The sequence below is a fragment of the Eretmochelys imbricata genome, chromosome 9 (assembly GCF_965152235.1).
Source record: "Eretmochelys imbricata isolate rEreImb1 chromosome 9, rEreImb1.hap1, whole genome shotgun sequence".
NCBI lineage: Eukaryota > Metazoa > Chordata > Testudines > Cheloniidae > Eretmochelys > Eretmochelys imbricata.
In genome coordinates this window covers 2,515,622-2,531,727 of record NC_135580.1, presented here as the reverse complement: position 1 = coordinate 2,531,727, position 16,106 = coordinate 2,515,622, and positions in this window count along the sequence as shown.

Here is a 16,106-nt window from a genome sequence, read left to right as displayed (position 1 = left end):
TTCAACAGGACCTGTGGCATGTGCGGTAACTTTAACGGTCGGAGACAGGATGACTATATGATGCCCGATGGGCAGCAAGCCAAGAACTCTAATGAGCTGGGAAACAGCTGGCGTGTCATGGACGACGATCCCTCTTGCGGTGGCATCCCACCACCAGACCCCTGCCCTGCAGACCGGGAGAACCTCTACAGAACAGACAGATTCTGTGGCATGATAACCCAGAGGCCTGGCCCCTTTGCCGTCTGCCACTCCGTGATCAATCCTGAGAGCATCTTTGAGAGCTGCGTCTATGACCTCTGTGCGCTGAATGGGAGTGAGGAGCTCCTGTGTAGCGCTCTGGCGACCTACGCGGATGCGTGTCAGGAAGCCGGGGTGACGCTCCCCCCCTGGAGAAATGCCACCTTCTGCGGTGAGTAGCAAATCTGGAGCATCCAGTCCTTGTTCAGCAAACAAATTTGTTCTTTATTGACCTTACGTGGTTGTGAAGAACCCTTGTCACTACGTCTGTCTCCCTGTGGGGCGTGTTTCCAAGGGGGCTTTGTCGATCTTAATTCTCTTCCCCTCGTTACCCTTTCAGCTCCCACCTGCTCTGCTCCCAACAGCCACTACGAGCCTTGTATGACTGCCTGCCCTGCCACATGTCTGGACCGCCTCGCCCCCGAGAACTGCAGCAAGCCCTGTGTCGAGGGCTGCGCGTGTAATTCTGGATTCGTGCTCAGCGGAAGCGCCTGTGTGCCAGAAGCCAAGTGTGGCTGTGTGTTCCAGGACATATACTACAGTGTGAGTGAAACCACGGACCTCAGCGCCCTGGGTGGGGAACTGATCTGCCAGCATCACCCTCTTTAATGGCATCCGTTCATGCATTTCTTGTGTGTGTCTCCCGGCAGGAAGGAGAGCGCGTTGTGACGGAGAACTGCACGAGCCGTTGTGAGTGTCTTGGAAATGGCATCATGACGTGCAGTGAGCTGTCTTGTGGTCCAGATGAGATCTGCAAGATTCAAAATGGCCTGCGGGGATGTTATCCCGCCGGCAGCGCGACGTGCCACATCTACGGTGACCCACATTACACCACCTTTGATGGGAAACTTCACCACTTCCAGGGTGCCTGCAACTACACCGTGGTGGAGACCTGCGATAACTCCTCTGGCAGTTTTAGGGTTACCACCCGAAATGAACACCGGGGCAGCCCCAGCTGGACAGCCATTAACTCCGTCGCTCTCACCCTGGATGGCGTCCACATTGCCCTCAGGAAGAACAGGATGGTCTACGTAAGCGCCTATCTCATCTTCATCCGGAATGTATTCCGTTGTGTGCTTTTTATGTCATGTGAATCTGCTTTAACTAGCCTATAGTCCTTCTTAAACTCTCAATGCGTTACAAGAAATAGGCCCCTTGAGATCTTGGAATCCATGTCAGCAAATACTGTCTAGTGACTTGAATTAAGAACAAGAGTCCTCATTACTTGGGTGAGCTTGGGTGACCCGCTTACCCTCTCTGTTTCTCAGTGCACCTGTCTGTACAGTCCGCATCAAAATTCATTCTCGCCTCCCAGTGATTAGTGAAGTTAAGCGATTGGAGATTTATAGTGCCTGAGAATAATGACTTTCTTTCCAAGCCATTCATAACTAGAGAAGGTGTAAAAGAGCATGTGTTGGGAGTAAACATTTTAAAATCAGCCGGCCGTGATCACTTGCACCCAAGAGTTCTCGAATGGCTGGGGGAGATCTCTGGCCCACTGAGGTTGATTTTTAATAAATCTCGGACTACCAGGGACCTCCCAGAAGACTGGAAGAGTGAGAAAGTTGTGTCAAGAGTTAAAAATGACAAGTGGTGTGACCCTGGTAATGATGTGGAGAATCGTCGTCCTTTGGGGCTACATCTATTGGGGTTCTGCGGGGATCAGTTCTAAAACGGGCACTAATCAGTATTTCTATCAATGATTTGAAAGCAAATATAAGTTGATAGCTGTGATTCAAATGGTGGATGACACAAAGACTGAGGACGTACTAAAATAATGATGAGGACAGGGCAGTCATACAGAGCCGTCTGGATCCTGGTAAGCGGGGCCCACTCAGAGACAATGTAGTTTTGGGTACACGCACACAGGGAAGTAGTGAGTTGAAGCCGGCAGGTGATTTTACCTGTGCGTGCGGCATTCTTGAGGCTGATAACAGAGTACTGCGGACACCAGTTCCGGTGCTCACCTTTTAAAAAGACTTTACCGAAAGGGGAGAGGGTGCGAGAAGAGCCCCGAAAATGCAAGGGGGCTTGCGTGGTTTGGATGTGGCAAATTTTTCCATAAATTCCAGTGCTTTTTAAAAGCCAAGAAGTGTTCTACAGATGGTTTTTGTTTACACTTTACAAATGCCATGTCTGGAAAAGTCTGTGCCCCAGAATATTTTTCTTCATTCTGCACTATATGCAAGATATGAAAAAGCAAGGGTCTTTGGGAACATGACAGTGCAGAACATACACTTTTCCTTCTGTCCTTCTTTCCCATTCAGATTAATGGTGCCCTGGCCTCTCCCCCTAAAACTCCTCTCCCTGGAGTGACCGTTTCACTCATCGGACGCTACGTACAAATTACTACCACCCTGGGCGTCCAGCTGCAGTTCAATGGGGACCACGAGCTCTTTGTAAGAGTGACTGAGAAGTACAAAGGGCGGCTGTGCGGATTGTGCGGGACGTACACGGGGACCCAGCAGGACGACTTCACAAGACCTGATGGGGTCGTGGTGGCAGACGCCAATGAATTTGGAGCCAGCTGGAGGGTGCCTGACGATGAGTGGCCGTGAGTCATTGTTGATTAACAGTCCCTAGGTAGACAGCGCACTGGAAAGTGAGACTGTTGATCTAGGTTCAGTCTGGCATTAGCAAGACTAAATGCACACGTTGGCATTACCAATTATGTTACCTATTTATACGCAGAAGCGACTTCTAGATGGGTTGTCTCCTGGACCCAGTGCAAAGGAAATGTTATTTCCATCCTGACTCCACTCAGGTTATTCCGCTTTTCCCCTGCGAGAGGACGTCCTGTTTTCCTTTTCTCCTGCGAATGAGAGTAGCAATATTGATTCTGACAGAGGGCTTGTCCCCATGAAGAATTACTTTGCACAAGCCAGGGTGTGAGTCTACCCTGCACTAATCTGCCACGGGCTGACGGTCCTATTTCAAAGAGGACTAGATCAAGTCTCCGGACCAAACTGTCCCCTCCGGGCAGAGCGAGCACTCGAGCCGACCTGCTCCTGTTGCTCGGGCCGGTGTAGGTGGGAGCAGCCCCTCCCGCAGCAGAACCTGCCAGGGACGCGGCTCTGCATTACATGGCAGCCTGTCTGCACAGGGCCCGAGTCCCTAACATCACCGCTTGGGCCCTACGCACTCCCTGCAGCAGCACCCCCACCCTGCAAGACTGGGCCCCTGGGTGGCAGCAGGGCAGCTGTGCTGCCCATCCCCAGGAATCTCTCTCTCCTTAGCTCCTGGTACTTCAGCAGTGTTGCTCTCCAGGGCAGCGAGTGGCTCATGTCCTCGTTCCCTTTCCTACCTGTTTGTCTCCTGGAGCTACACAATGTCTTTTAAGGGAGGTCATGGATGCCGGATAGTCTGTGTAGCAAGGAGACATTTCATCCAAAGTCAAATTTCAAACCTTTTCCGTGCATAAACTAAGAGAAGCCAAACCCCAGGTGCAAAGAGAATACAAAGGGCCTCAATACTCCCCCGGAAGGCGCCCAACTTTTAGAGAGAAATAGGAAGGTATGGCCCATTTTAAAAGAGACCCTGAACTGCGGAATCACTAACAGGGCTTCTCCATCCTCTTGTTCTGAAAGGCAATGGGACACATCCTCAGCCTCAAGCAGTGGTCCCCAAACGTTTTTGTCCATGCCTCCCCTTTTCCTGGTCCATGACTCCCCGGGAGCAACGGTTGGGAGCGGGGCTGGTGCTGCAGCTGGAGCCTCGGCTGGGAGTGGGGCCGGCAGGTGGATGCCTGAAGCCAGGGGCCGCGGCCAGGAGCGGAGCTGGGATCCAGTGTGCGAGGTCGGGGCCGGACCTGCAGCTGGGGCCGGGGAGCAGGGCTGGAGTAGCTGGGGCCGGAGCAGGACTGGGTGGCGCTACTTCCCCGCGCCCCATGGGGGCTGGTCTGGGCCTCCCTGGGCCTCCTCAAAGGTTCCTGTGCGCCCCCCTCGGGGAGCAAGACCCACAGCCTGAGGACCACTGGCCTAAAGAATAACAGACTCGAAAGTGAATAAAGGTCTCAGGATTTCAAACTCCGCATGTAATAACGTGCCCTTTACTTTGTATTCATGTTGGTGGATGATTTGCAGTCCTTGGAGAGGTGCCTCAGGTTGGATTTGAGCATTTCTGGCAACGGACGCATATTTACTCTCAATTTTTAAAGAGAATTGTCTACTTTCAGATCCCCAGGCCTGCGTAAGCTTGTGTTCCTTTGTGTTCTCTAGGTGTGATACAACGATCCTGCCACCGGTAACGTGCACTCCCTCCGAGCAGCTGGCAGCTGAGGAGCGGTGTGGAATCCTAACGCACCGCGACGGCCCATTCGCACCCTGCCGTTCTGCGGTGCCACCCCACCTGTACCTTGAGAGCTGTGTCTACGACCAGTGTGCCACAGGAGGAAGCTCTGAGCAGCTCTGCAATGATCTGGAATCGTATGCGGCAGCCTGTGCAGAGGCAGGAGTCTCTCTTGGGGAATGGACGGCGGACACTATCTGCGGTAAATTTCAGCCGGTATCAGTAGATGCCTATGTGCCAAATTGTACACCCACGGCATTTGTGGGGAGGAGCATTTAGTCACTGTTCCTACAGTGCAATCACAAAGCGGGAGTTGCATGGTAGAAGGTGCCATCTTATTTGTGCAGATAAGAACATCTCTAATAGCAGTACACTGGCTGTAGCCACAGGGGAGCAAGAAAAGCCCTTGACCAGTGTTTTTCCAAAGTTTCCTCTCTGACCGCAGCTTTCTTCGGAGTGCTGCTTTTCCTGGCATGTTTGTACTGGCATGTTAGCCATAACTCCTTCCACTTGGCAAATGCTATATTTTAAAATGTCTGTAGTCTGAGGGAGAAAGTCATTCGCTACCGCAGACGTGACAGGTGCGTAGGAAGTTCCTGCTCCGGGAGCTAGCGTTGGGAGACAGGGAGAAGCCTCCTTTGGGATCGTCACAGGAAATATCACCTCTCTCCTGTTCCTTTTCCAATTCCTCCAGCTCCTTGTAACATGTCCTGTTCGTTTGACACTGACTTCTGTGACTGGACACAGTCAGTCTCTGACAGCTTGGACTGGAAACGCCACCGGGGGCCAACCTCCTCGCCAAACACGGGACCCTCGTACGACCACACGACAGGAGGTAGGGACTGCAGCCTCCACCTAGCTCTCTTGCGTAATGACGTGGTTAGTAGGAAAGGAATTCAGGAGCAGGCTGGAAGGGCCTTTGGGTCAAATACAGAGTCCAGGCCTCTCGGGGCAGATCCAGAGCCCACGGAGGTCAAGGAGAAGACTCCCATTAAGATCAACAAGCCTTGGATTACTAGAGGATGAATGGTATCCAGGGTGAAAATATTATATCACAAAAAATCAGTGACTTTCCTCATTGGAAGAGACCGGATATCTTATTTAGCCGAAACCGGCTCTTGCAACCACAACAAAACATCTCCCTGTGGCCTGCAAAGCAACAAACCTAGATGACTGGATAAATAAATGGAAAGGAAGGAGCTGAGAGCACTGTTTGGAGTCTCTCCTGGAATTGTGTGTGCTTCCCGTAGAAACACTGGCAACAGAATTCTATATCACTTGTGTTCCATTAAGGATCGAATGTCGGCTGTGATGTTTATGCTCTTAGGAGTGTTGTCATTGTTTGTCATGTCCTACAGCTTGTACATTCCTTCGTAACACTCTGTTTGTTTCAGATGGTTACTTCATCTACTTGCAAGCGAGCGAGGCCAGCTCTGGAGCTGTGGCTCACTTGCAGAGTCCTGTGTGCAGTGCCAATGGACCCCATTGTTTCCGCTTCTGGTATCACATGTACGGAGTGGCTCGCACAATGGCACTGAGAGTTTATGTCGCTGAGGGTGCAGCACCACGTCTGGTCTGGTCAGAGACAGGAAATAAGGGCGATAGGTGGAACTTGGCAGAAGTCACTGTGTATAGCGGAGGAAATATGCAGGTAGGTGAAATCATTTGCCTTGACTCTTACGATGATAGGGCTTTAATGAAGAACAAATGGGTATGAAAGAAACTAACTCTGGCAACTTCCCCTTCCCCTAGATCCTCCTGGAGGGACAGCGGGGTGAAGATTTCCGCAGTGACGTAGCAGTGGATGATGTATCTCTAATAAACGGATATTGCCCAGGTACAGCGCATCATGTCAGAGTTTCTGTTTTTATGGACAGGGCTACTTGGTGATCATGGTCAGTGTTTCCTTTGTTTGGAACAAGAACATGTGAATTACAGAACATCTCTATGACATTGTCTCCTTGTAGGAGATGTACCTCCAACAACTGTGAGCACCACATCAACCACCTCTACCCCTTCTGTAGGGACAACCACACCACCTCCGTCGCCAAGTTCAGGTGAATTTCTCTGATATAAATGACTCCTTAAAGATCTGCAATTAATTGGCATGTCACGCCGATCGTCAGGTTCTGCACAGCTCTTCTGCTCTTACTCCGTGTGAATGGGAGGGCAGAATACGTCCCAAAGCTTAGAAAGGATCCAGGCGACTAGCAGTGTTGTTGTAGCCATCTCGATCCGAGGAAATTAGAGAGACAAGGTGGATGAGGTCATATCTTGTATTAGACCAGCGTGTGTTGGAAAGAGAGCCAAGCATTTGAGCTGCCACCTTGACATTTGCAGGAACATTCTGAGTGAGTTTCCCATACCTGAAGAAGAGCTCTGTGTAAGCTTGACACCTTGTCTCTCTCACCAACGGAAGTTGGCCCAATAAAAGAGATCACCTCCCCCACCTTGTCTCTTTGGTGAAGAGGCTAATTCCTATCAGGAAACCCGGGAAGCAGGTGCAGTAGGAAGTATTCTAAGCGTGATGGGTGGCGGCCGGTGAGCAGCTCAGGCCTGGAACGAATGTTTCCAAACCAGGTTGTCCGACTCTAACAGGACCAGAAGCCATTGTGGAAGTGATTGAAGTAAAGCTGTGATTTATTGTGCTTTGCCCCCCAGAGTCTTGTGTGGTAGCAGGGGACCCTCACTACTATACCTTTGATAAACAAACCCATCATTTCATGGGGACCTGCGCCTACACCCTGTCCAAACTGTGTGATGGGAACAGCACGCTGCCCTACTTCAATGTGGAAGCAGCGAATGAGCGCAGAGGAGGCAACACACGCGTGTCCTATGTTCAATATGTGGATGTTGATGTTCGTGACCTCAGGATAACACTAGAGAAGGGGGGAGTCGTGAAGGTAGGTGCAGGGACGGGGGCTGAGTGGCTTGTTGAGAAGGACCGTGGAAGATCATTTATTTACGTGCAGGGCTTGCCTTCTTCATGTCTAGGTAAATGGAAAGGGAGAGATTATCATCCCCTTTGCACCATCGCCGGGTGTGCAAATCTCCTCCAGTGGGCTTTACGTCATGGTCAGCACAGACTTTGGGTTGACCGTGAAGTTTGATGGGAACCATCGAGTGGAAGTGACCCTTCCGAGCTCCTTTAAAGAGAAGGTTTGTGGGATGTGTGGGAACTACAACGGGAACGCAGCGGACGACTTTCTGAATCCAGATGGGGTGCTGGAGCCAGACTCTACCAGCCTTGGCAACAGCTGGCAGGTCTCCAACCACAGCAGGTTCGTAGCTCTCAGGGCAGATCTGGAATTGTCTGAGAAATATCAAATGTCAAGGGAAAGCCACGCAACAAACCAAGGGCTTCTCTCTTTTCTCTCAGTTGTCCTCCAGGAACAGGCCATGACCCAGTCTGCGACGAGAGTGATAAGCAAATCATTGCCAGCAGTGCTTTCTGTGGTCTCCTGACAGATGTGAACGGCCCATTTAAAAAGTGCCACGGGGTGCTAGATCCTACCATTTACTTCAGCAGCTGCGTTTACGACCAGTGTGAATTGCAAATGGATCCCGACTCCCTCTGCAAGAGTCTGCAGTCTTATGCAGATGCCTGTCGGTCAAGGGGAGCTGAGATAGATGCCTGGAGGAATGCTACCTTCTGCCGTAAGTACAAGCAAACGAGAGATTTTCCACTGCGAGTTTCGTGCGCGTGTTTGGAATGGCTTTCATAGCTCAAGAAAAGAAATTGTTTGGAACCAGGACAACGTGAAAGCATTGCACGGGCTGACGCATTGTTTTAGGTTTCATTGTGCATCGTGCTCTTCTGCAGTTGCAGTAGAACCTTGGGAGTTTCCATTTCCGAGAAACTAACCTGGCATCAATTGGTGCAGCTGATACCATAACTAAGTAGAACTGAAGCTGGCGTATCATCGCACTGCGTATGAAATAATTACCTGTGAACAGGTAGCAAAGAGAATTGATTAGTGTAATACTTTCTGATCTATGACAGAGCTTTTGTTTTCTCCAGCCATTGACTGTCCACGCAACAGTCACTATGAAGCATGCACGGCAGCCTGCCCTGCTACCTGTGTCAACCCGATGGCTCCTGCCAGCTGCAGCCTGCCGTGTGTGGAAGGATGCGTGTGCGACAGTGGCTATCTTCTCTACAACGACGGCTGTGTCCCCAGCAGTCAGTGCGGGTGTTGGCACAATGGCAAACACTACCCTGTTGGCTCTGAATTCTGGACCGATGACACCTGCTCCTCTAAATGCAGATGTCCCTCTCAGGGGAGCAAAGTAACGTGCTCGAACGCAGCCTGCCCAGCCGATCATTACTGTGGGGTTCAGAACGGAAAACCTGGCTGCTACCCTGAGACTTACGGGATCTGCCGCGTCCACAACGACCCTCATTACAACACGTTTGACAGAGAGACTCACCACTTCATGGGGATCTGCACCTACACGCTGGCCAAAGTGTGCGCCAACTCCAGCTCTCTGCCTTATTTCAACGTAGAAGCCAAGAACGAGCATCGAGGGAAGCCCACGGTGTCCTACGTGCAGAAAGTCCTGGTGGAGGTTTATGGACAACACATAGAAATTCTCAGAAACCGTCCGAGCCAAGTGCTGGTAAGGAGCATTTCCTCAGTAGGTGGATTCCAGATGGGGAGTGAGCTTTGCTCTGTGTCCTTCTGTAAAGGTGACCGTTTCTCACTCTCCTCTGTTGAATATGAGTCAAGAGTGTGCCCTGGTTGCCAAAAAGGCAAATGGCATTTTGGGCTGTGTAAGTAGGAGCATTGCCAGCAGATCGAGGGACTTGATCGTTCCCCTCTATTCGGCATTGGTGAGGCCTCATCTGGAGTACTGTGTCCAGTTTTGGGCCCCACACTACAAGAAGGATGTGGAAAAATTGGAAAGAGTCCAGCGGAGGGCAACAAAAATGACTGGGGGGCTGGAGCACATGACTTTTGAGGAGAGGCTGAGGGAACTGGGATTGTTTAGTCTGCAGAAGAGAAGAATGAGGGGGGATTTGATAGCTGCTTTCAACTACCCGAAAGGGGGTTCCAAAGAGGATGGATCTAGAGTGTTCTCCGTAGTAGCAGATGACAGAACAAGGAGTAATGGTCTCAAGTTGCAGTGGGGGAGGTTTAGGTTGGATATTAGGAAAACCATTTGCGCTAGGAGGGCGGTGAAGCACTGGAATGGGTTACCTAGGGAGGTGGTGGAATCTCCTTCCTGAGAGGTTTTTAAGGTCAGGCTTAAAAAAAGCCCCGGCTGGGATGATTTAGTTGGGGATTGGTCCTGCTTTGAGCAGGGAGTTGGACTAGATGACCTCCTGAGGTCCCTTCCAAGCCTGATATTCTATGATTCTGTGATTCCATGAAGAGGAATCCGTGACTCCTGATCTTTCAAACTTTATATCAAGACGGTCTAAAGGGACCGTCTGCAGCGGGCAGCAGGAGCCTTCCTGAGGTTTGGGTGTTACATCTGGACAACTTGCGCCGAGAGAAAAACAATCCGGAAATGCATGTTACTATTTCACATAGTAATTATTTGCAGAGAATGAGTCAATTTCATTGCTAATTTCTCCCTTACAAGTGTCCTAGGAAATCACGTGGTACTTTTCCTTCCGTTTCCCATTAGGTCAATGAGGTGCTAATGACCCTTCCTGTCAGCGCAGCTGGTGGGTCAATCAGAGTGAGCAGGAGCGGACGATACGTTACCCTAGAGACAGATTTCAGACTGAGGGTTTCCTATGACACCGATCACTCGGTGGAAGTGAAGGTGCCCACCACCTATTTCAACAGGACCTGTGGCATGTGCGGTAACTTTAACGGTCGGAGACAGGATGACTATATGATGCCCGATGGGCAGCAAGCCAAGAACTCTAATGAGCTGGGAAACAGCTGGCGTGTCATGGACGACGATCCCTCTTGCGGTGGCATCCCACCACCAGACCCCTGCCCTGCAGACCGGGAGAACCTCTACAGAACAGACAGATTCTGTGGCATGATAACCCAGAGGCCTGGCCCCTTTGCCGTCTGCCACTCCGTGATCAATCCTGAGAGCATCTTTGAGAGCTGCGTCTATGACCTCTGTGCGCTGAATGGGAGTGAGGAGCTCCTGTGTAGCGCTCTGGCGACCTACGCGGATGCGTGTCAGGAAGCCGGGGTGACGCTCCCCCCCTGGAGAAATGCCACCTTCTGCGGTGAGTAGCAAATCTGGAGCATCCAGTCCTTGTTCAGCAAACAAATTTGTTCTTTATTGACCTTACGTGGTTGTGAAGAACCCTTGTCACTACGTCTGTCTCCCTGTGGGGCGTGTTTCCAAGGGGGCTTTGTCGATCTTAATTCTCTTCCCCTCGTTACCCTTTCAGCTCCCACCTGCTCTGCTCCCAACAGCCACTACGAGCCTTGTATGACTGCCTGCCCTGCCACATGTCTGGACCGCCTCGCCCCCGAGAACTGCAGCAAGCCCTGTGTCGAGGGCTGCGCGTGTAATTCTGGATTCGTGCTCAGCGGAAGCGCCTGTGTGCCAGAAGCCAAGTGTGGCTGTGTGTTCCAGGACATATACTACAGTGTGAGTGAAACCACGGACCTCAGCGCCCTGGGTGGGGAACTGATCTGCCAGCATCACCCTCTTTAATGGCATCCGTTCATGCATTTCTTGTGTGTGTCTCCCGGCAGGAAGGAGAGCGCGTTGTGACGGAGAACTGCACGAGCCGTTGTGAGTGTCTTGGAAATGGCATCATGACGTGCAGTGAGCTGTCTTGTGGTCCAGATGAGATCTGCAAGATTCAAAATGGCCTGCGGGGATGTTATCCCGCCGGCAGCGCGACGTGCCACATCTACGGTGACCCACATTACACCACCTTTGATGGGAAACTTCACCACTTCCAGGGTGCCTGCAACTACACCGTGGTGGAGACCTGCGATAACTCCTCTGGCAGTTTTAGGGTTACCACCCGAAATGAACACCGGGGCAGCCCCAGCTGGACAGCCATTAACTCCGTCGCTCTCACCCTGGATGGCGTCCACATTGCCCTCAGGAAGAACAGGATGGTCTACGTAAGCGCCTATCTCATCTTCATCCGGAATGTATTCCGTTGTGTGCTTTTTATGTCATGTGAATCTGCTTTAACTAGCCTATAGTCCTTCTTAAACTCTCAATGCGTTACAAGAAATAGGCCCCTTGAGATCTTGGAATCCATGTCAGCAAATACTGTCTAGTGACTTGAATTAAGAACAAGAGTCCTCATTACTTGGGTGAGCTTGGGTGACCCGCTTACCCTCTCTGTTTCTCAGTGCACCTGTCTGTACAGTCCGCATCAAAATTCATTCTCGCCTCCCAGTGATTAGTGAAGTTAAGCGATTGGAGATTTATAGTGCCTGAGAATAATGACTTTCTTTCCAAGCCATTCATAACTAGAGAAGGTGTAAAAGAGCATGTGTTGGGAGTAAACATTTTAAAATCAGCCGGCCGTGATCACTTGCACCCAAGAGTTCTCGAATGGCTGGGGGAGATCTCTGGCCCACTGAGGTTGATTTTTAATAAATCTCGGACTACCAGGGACCTCCCAGAAGACTGGAAGAGTGAGAAAGTTGTGTCAAGAGTTAAAAATGACAAGTGGTGTGACCCTAGTAATGATGTGGAGAATCGTCGTCCTTTGGGGCTACATCTATTGGGGTTCTGCGGGGATCAGTTCTAAAACGGGCACTAATCAGTATTTCTATCAATGATTTGAAAGCAAATATAAGTTGATAGCTGTGATTCAAATGGTGGATGACACAAAGACTGAGGACGTACTAAAATAATGATGAGGACAGGGCAGTCATACAGAGCCGTCTGGATCCTGGTAAGCGGGGCCCACTCAGAGACAATGTAGTTTTGGGTACACGCACACAGGGAAGTAGTGAGTTGAAGCCGGCAGGTGATTTTACCTGTGCGTGCGGCATTCTTGAGGCTGATAACAGAGTACTGCGGACACCAGTTCCGGTGCTCACCTTTTAAAAAGACTTTACCGAAAGGGGAGAGGGTGCGAGAAGAGCCCCGAAAATGCAAGGGGGCTTGCGTGGTTTGGATGTGGCAAATTTTTCCATAAATTCCAGTGCTTTTTAAAAGCCAAGAAGTGTTCTACAGATGGTTTTTGTTTACACTTTACAAATGCCATGTCTGGAAAAGTCTGTGCCCCAGAATATTTTTCTTCATTCTGCACTATATGCAAGATATGAAAAAGCAAGGGTCTTTGGGAACATGACAGTGCAGAACATACACTTTTCCTTCTGTCCTTCTTTCCCATTCAGATTAATGGTGCCCTGGCCTCTCCCCCTAAAACTCCTCTCCCTGGAGTGACCGTTTCACTCATCGGACGCTACGTACAAATTACTACCACCCTGGGCGTCCAGCTGCAGTTCAATGGGGACCACGAGCTCTTTGTAAGAGTGACTGAGAAGTACAAAGGGCGGCTGTGCGGATTGTGCGGGACGTACACGGGGACCCAGCAGGACGACTTCACAAGACCTGATGGGGTCGTGGTGGCAGACGCCAATGAATTTGGAGCCAGCTGGAGGGTGCCTGACGATGAGTGGCCGTGAGTCATTGTTGATTAACAGTCCCTAGGTAGACAGCGCACTGGAAAGTGAGACTGTTGATCTAGGTTCAGTCTGGCATTAGCAAGACTAAATGCACACGTTGGCATTACCAATTATGTTACCTATTTATACGCAGAAGCGACTTCTAGATGGGTTGTCTCCTGGACCCAGTGCAAAGGAAATGTTATTTCCATCCTGACTCCACTCAGGTTATTCCGCTTTTCCCCTGCGAGAGGACGTCCTGTTTTCCTTTTCTCCTGCGAATGAGAGTAGCAATATTGATTCTGACAGAGGGCTTGTCCCCATGAAGAATTACTTTGCACAAGCCAGGGTGTGAGTCTACCCTGCACTAATCTGCCACGGGCTGACGGTCCTATTTCAAAGAGGACTAGATCAAGTCTCCGGACCAAACTGTCCCCTCCGGGCAGAGCGAGCACTCGAGCCGACCTGCTCCTGTTGCTCGGGCCGGTGTAGGTGGGAGCAGCCCCTCCCGCAGCAGAACCTGCCAGGGACGCGGCTCTGCATTACATGGCAGCCTGTCTGCACAGGGCCCGAGTCCCTAACATCACCGCTTGGGCCCTACGCACTCCCTGCAGCAGCACCCCCACCCTGCAAGACTGGGCCCCTGGGTGGCAGCAGGGCAGCTGTGCTGCCCATCCCCAGGAATCTCTCTCTCCTTAGCTCCTGGTACTTCAGCAGTGTTGCTCTCCAGGGCAGCGAGTGGCTCATGTCCTCGTTCCCTTTCCTACCTGTTTGTCTCCTGGAGCTACACAATGTCTTTTAAGGGAGGTCATGGATGCCGGATAGTCTGTGTAGCAAGGAGACATTTCATCCAAAGTCAAATTTCAAACCTTTTCCGTGCATAAACTAAGAGAAGCCAAACCCCAGGTGCAAAGAGAATACAAAGGGCCTCAATACTCCCCCGGAAGGCGCCCAACTTTTAGAGAGAAATAGGAAGGTATGGCCCATTTTAAAAGAGACCCTGAACTGCGGAATCACTAACAGGGCTTCTCCATCCTCTTGTTCTGAAAGGCAATGGGACACATCCTCAGCCTCAAGCAGTGGTCCCCAAACGTTTTTGTCCATGCCTCCCCTTTTCCTGGTCCATGACTCCCCGGGAGCAACGGTTGGGAGCGGGGCTGGTGCTGCAGCTGGAGCCTCGGCTGGGAGTGGGGCCGGCAGGTGGATGCCTGAAGCCAGGGGCCGCGGCCAGGAGCGGAGCTGGGATCCAGTGTGCGAGGTCGGGGCCGGACCTGCAGCTGGGGCCGGGGAGCAGGGCTGGAGTAGCTGGGGCCGGAGCAGGACTGGGTGGCGCTACTTCCCCGCGCCCCATGGGGGCTGGTCTGGGCCTCCCTGGGCCTCCTCAAAGGTTCCTGTGCGCCCCCCTCGGGGAGCAAGACCCACAGCCTGAGGACCACTGGCCTAAAGAATAACAGACTCGAAAGTGAATAAAGGTCTCAGGATTTCAAACTCCGCATGTAATAACGTGCCCTTTACTTTGTATTCATGTTGGTGGATGATTTGCAGTCCTTGGAGAGGTGCCTCAGGTTGGATTTGAGCATTTCTGGCAACGGACGCATATTTACTCTCAATTTTTAAAGAGAATTGTCTACTTTCAGATCCCCAGGCCTGCGTAAGCTTGTGTTCCTTTGTGTTCTCTAGGTGTGATACAACGATCCTGCCACCGGTAACGTGCACTCCCTCCGAGCAGCTGGCAGCTGAGGAGCGGTGTGGAATCCTAACGCACCGCGACGGCCCATTCGCACCCTGCCGTTCTGCGGTGCCACCCCACCTGTACCTTGAGAGCTGTGTCTACGACCAGTGTGCCACAGGAGGAAGCTCTGAGCAGCTCTGCAATGATCTGGAATCGTATGCGGCAGCCTGTGCAGAGGCAGGAGTCTCTCTTGGGGAATGGACGGCGGACACTATCTGCGGTAAATTTCAGCCGGTATCAGTAGATGCCTATGTGCCAAATTGTACACCCACGGCATTTGTGGGGAGGAGCATTTAGTCACTGTTCCTACAGTGCAATCACAAAGCGGGAGTTGCATGGTAGAAGGTGCCATCTTATTTGTGCAGATAAGAACATCTCTAATAGCAGTACACTGGCTGTAGCCACAGGGGAGCAAGAAAAGCCCTTGACCAGTGTTTTTCCAAAGTTTCCTCTCTGACCGCAGCTTTCTTCGGAGTGCTGCTTTTCCTGGCATGTTTGTACTGGCATGTTAGCCATAACTCCTTCCACTTGGCAAATGCTATATTTTAAAATGTCTGTAGTCTGAGGGAGAAAGTCATTCGCTACCGCAGACGTGACAGGTGCGTAGGAAGTTCCTGCTCCGGGAGCTAGCGTTGGGAGACAGGGAGAAGCCTCCTTTGGGATCGTCACAGGAAATATCACCTCTCTCCTGTTCCTTTTCCAATTCCTCCAGCTCCTTGTAACATGTCCTGTTCGTTTGACACTGACTTCTGTGACTGGACACAGTCAGTCTCTGACAGCTTGGACTGGAAACGCCACCGGGGGCCAACCTCCTCGCCAAACACGGGACCCTCGTACGACCACACGACAGGAGGTAGGGACTGCAGCCTCCACCTAGCTCTCTTGCGTAATGACGTGGTTAGTAGGAAAGGAATTCAGGAGCAGGCTGGAAGGGCCTTTGGGTCAAATACAGAGTCCAGGCCTCTCGGGGCAGATCCAGAGCCCACGGAGGTCAAGGAGAAGACTCCCATTAAGATCAACAAGCCTTGGATTACTAGAGGATGAATGGTATCCAGGGTGAAAATATTATATCACAAAAAATCAGTGACTTTCCTCATTGGAAGAGACCGGATATCTTATTTAGCCGAAACCGGCTCTTGCAACCACAACAAAACATCTCCCTGTGGCCTGCAAAGCAACAAACCTAGATGACTGGATAAATAAATGGAAAGGAAGGAGCTGAGAGCACTGTTTGGAGTCTCTCCTGGAATTGTGTGTGCTTCCCGTAGAAACACTGGCAACAGAAT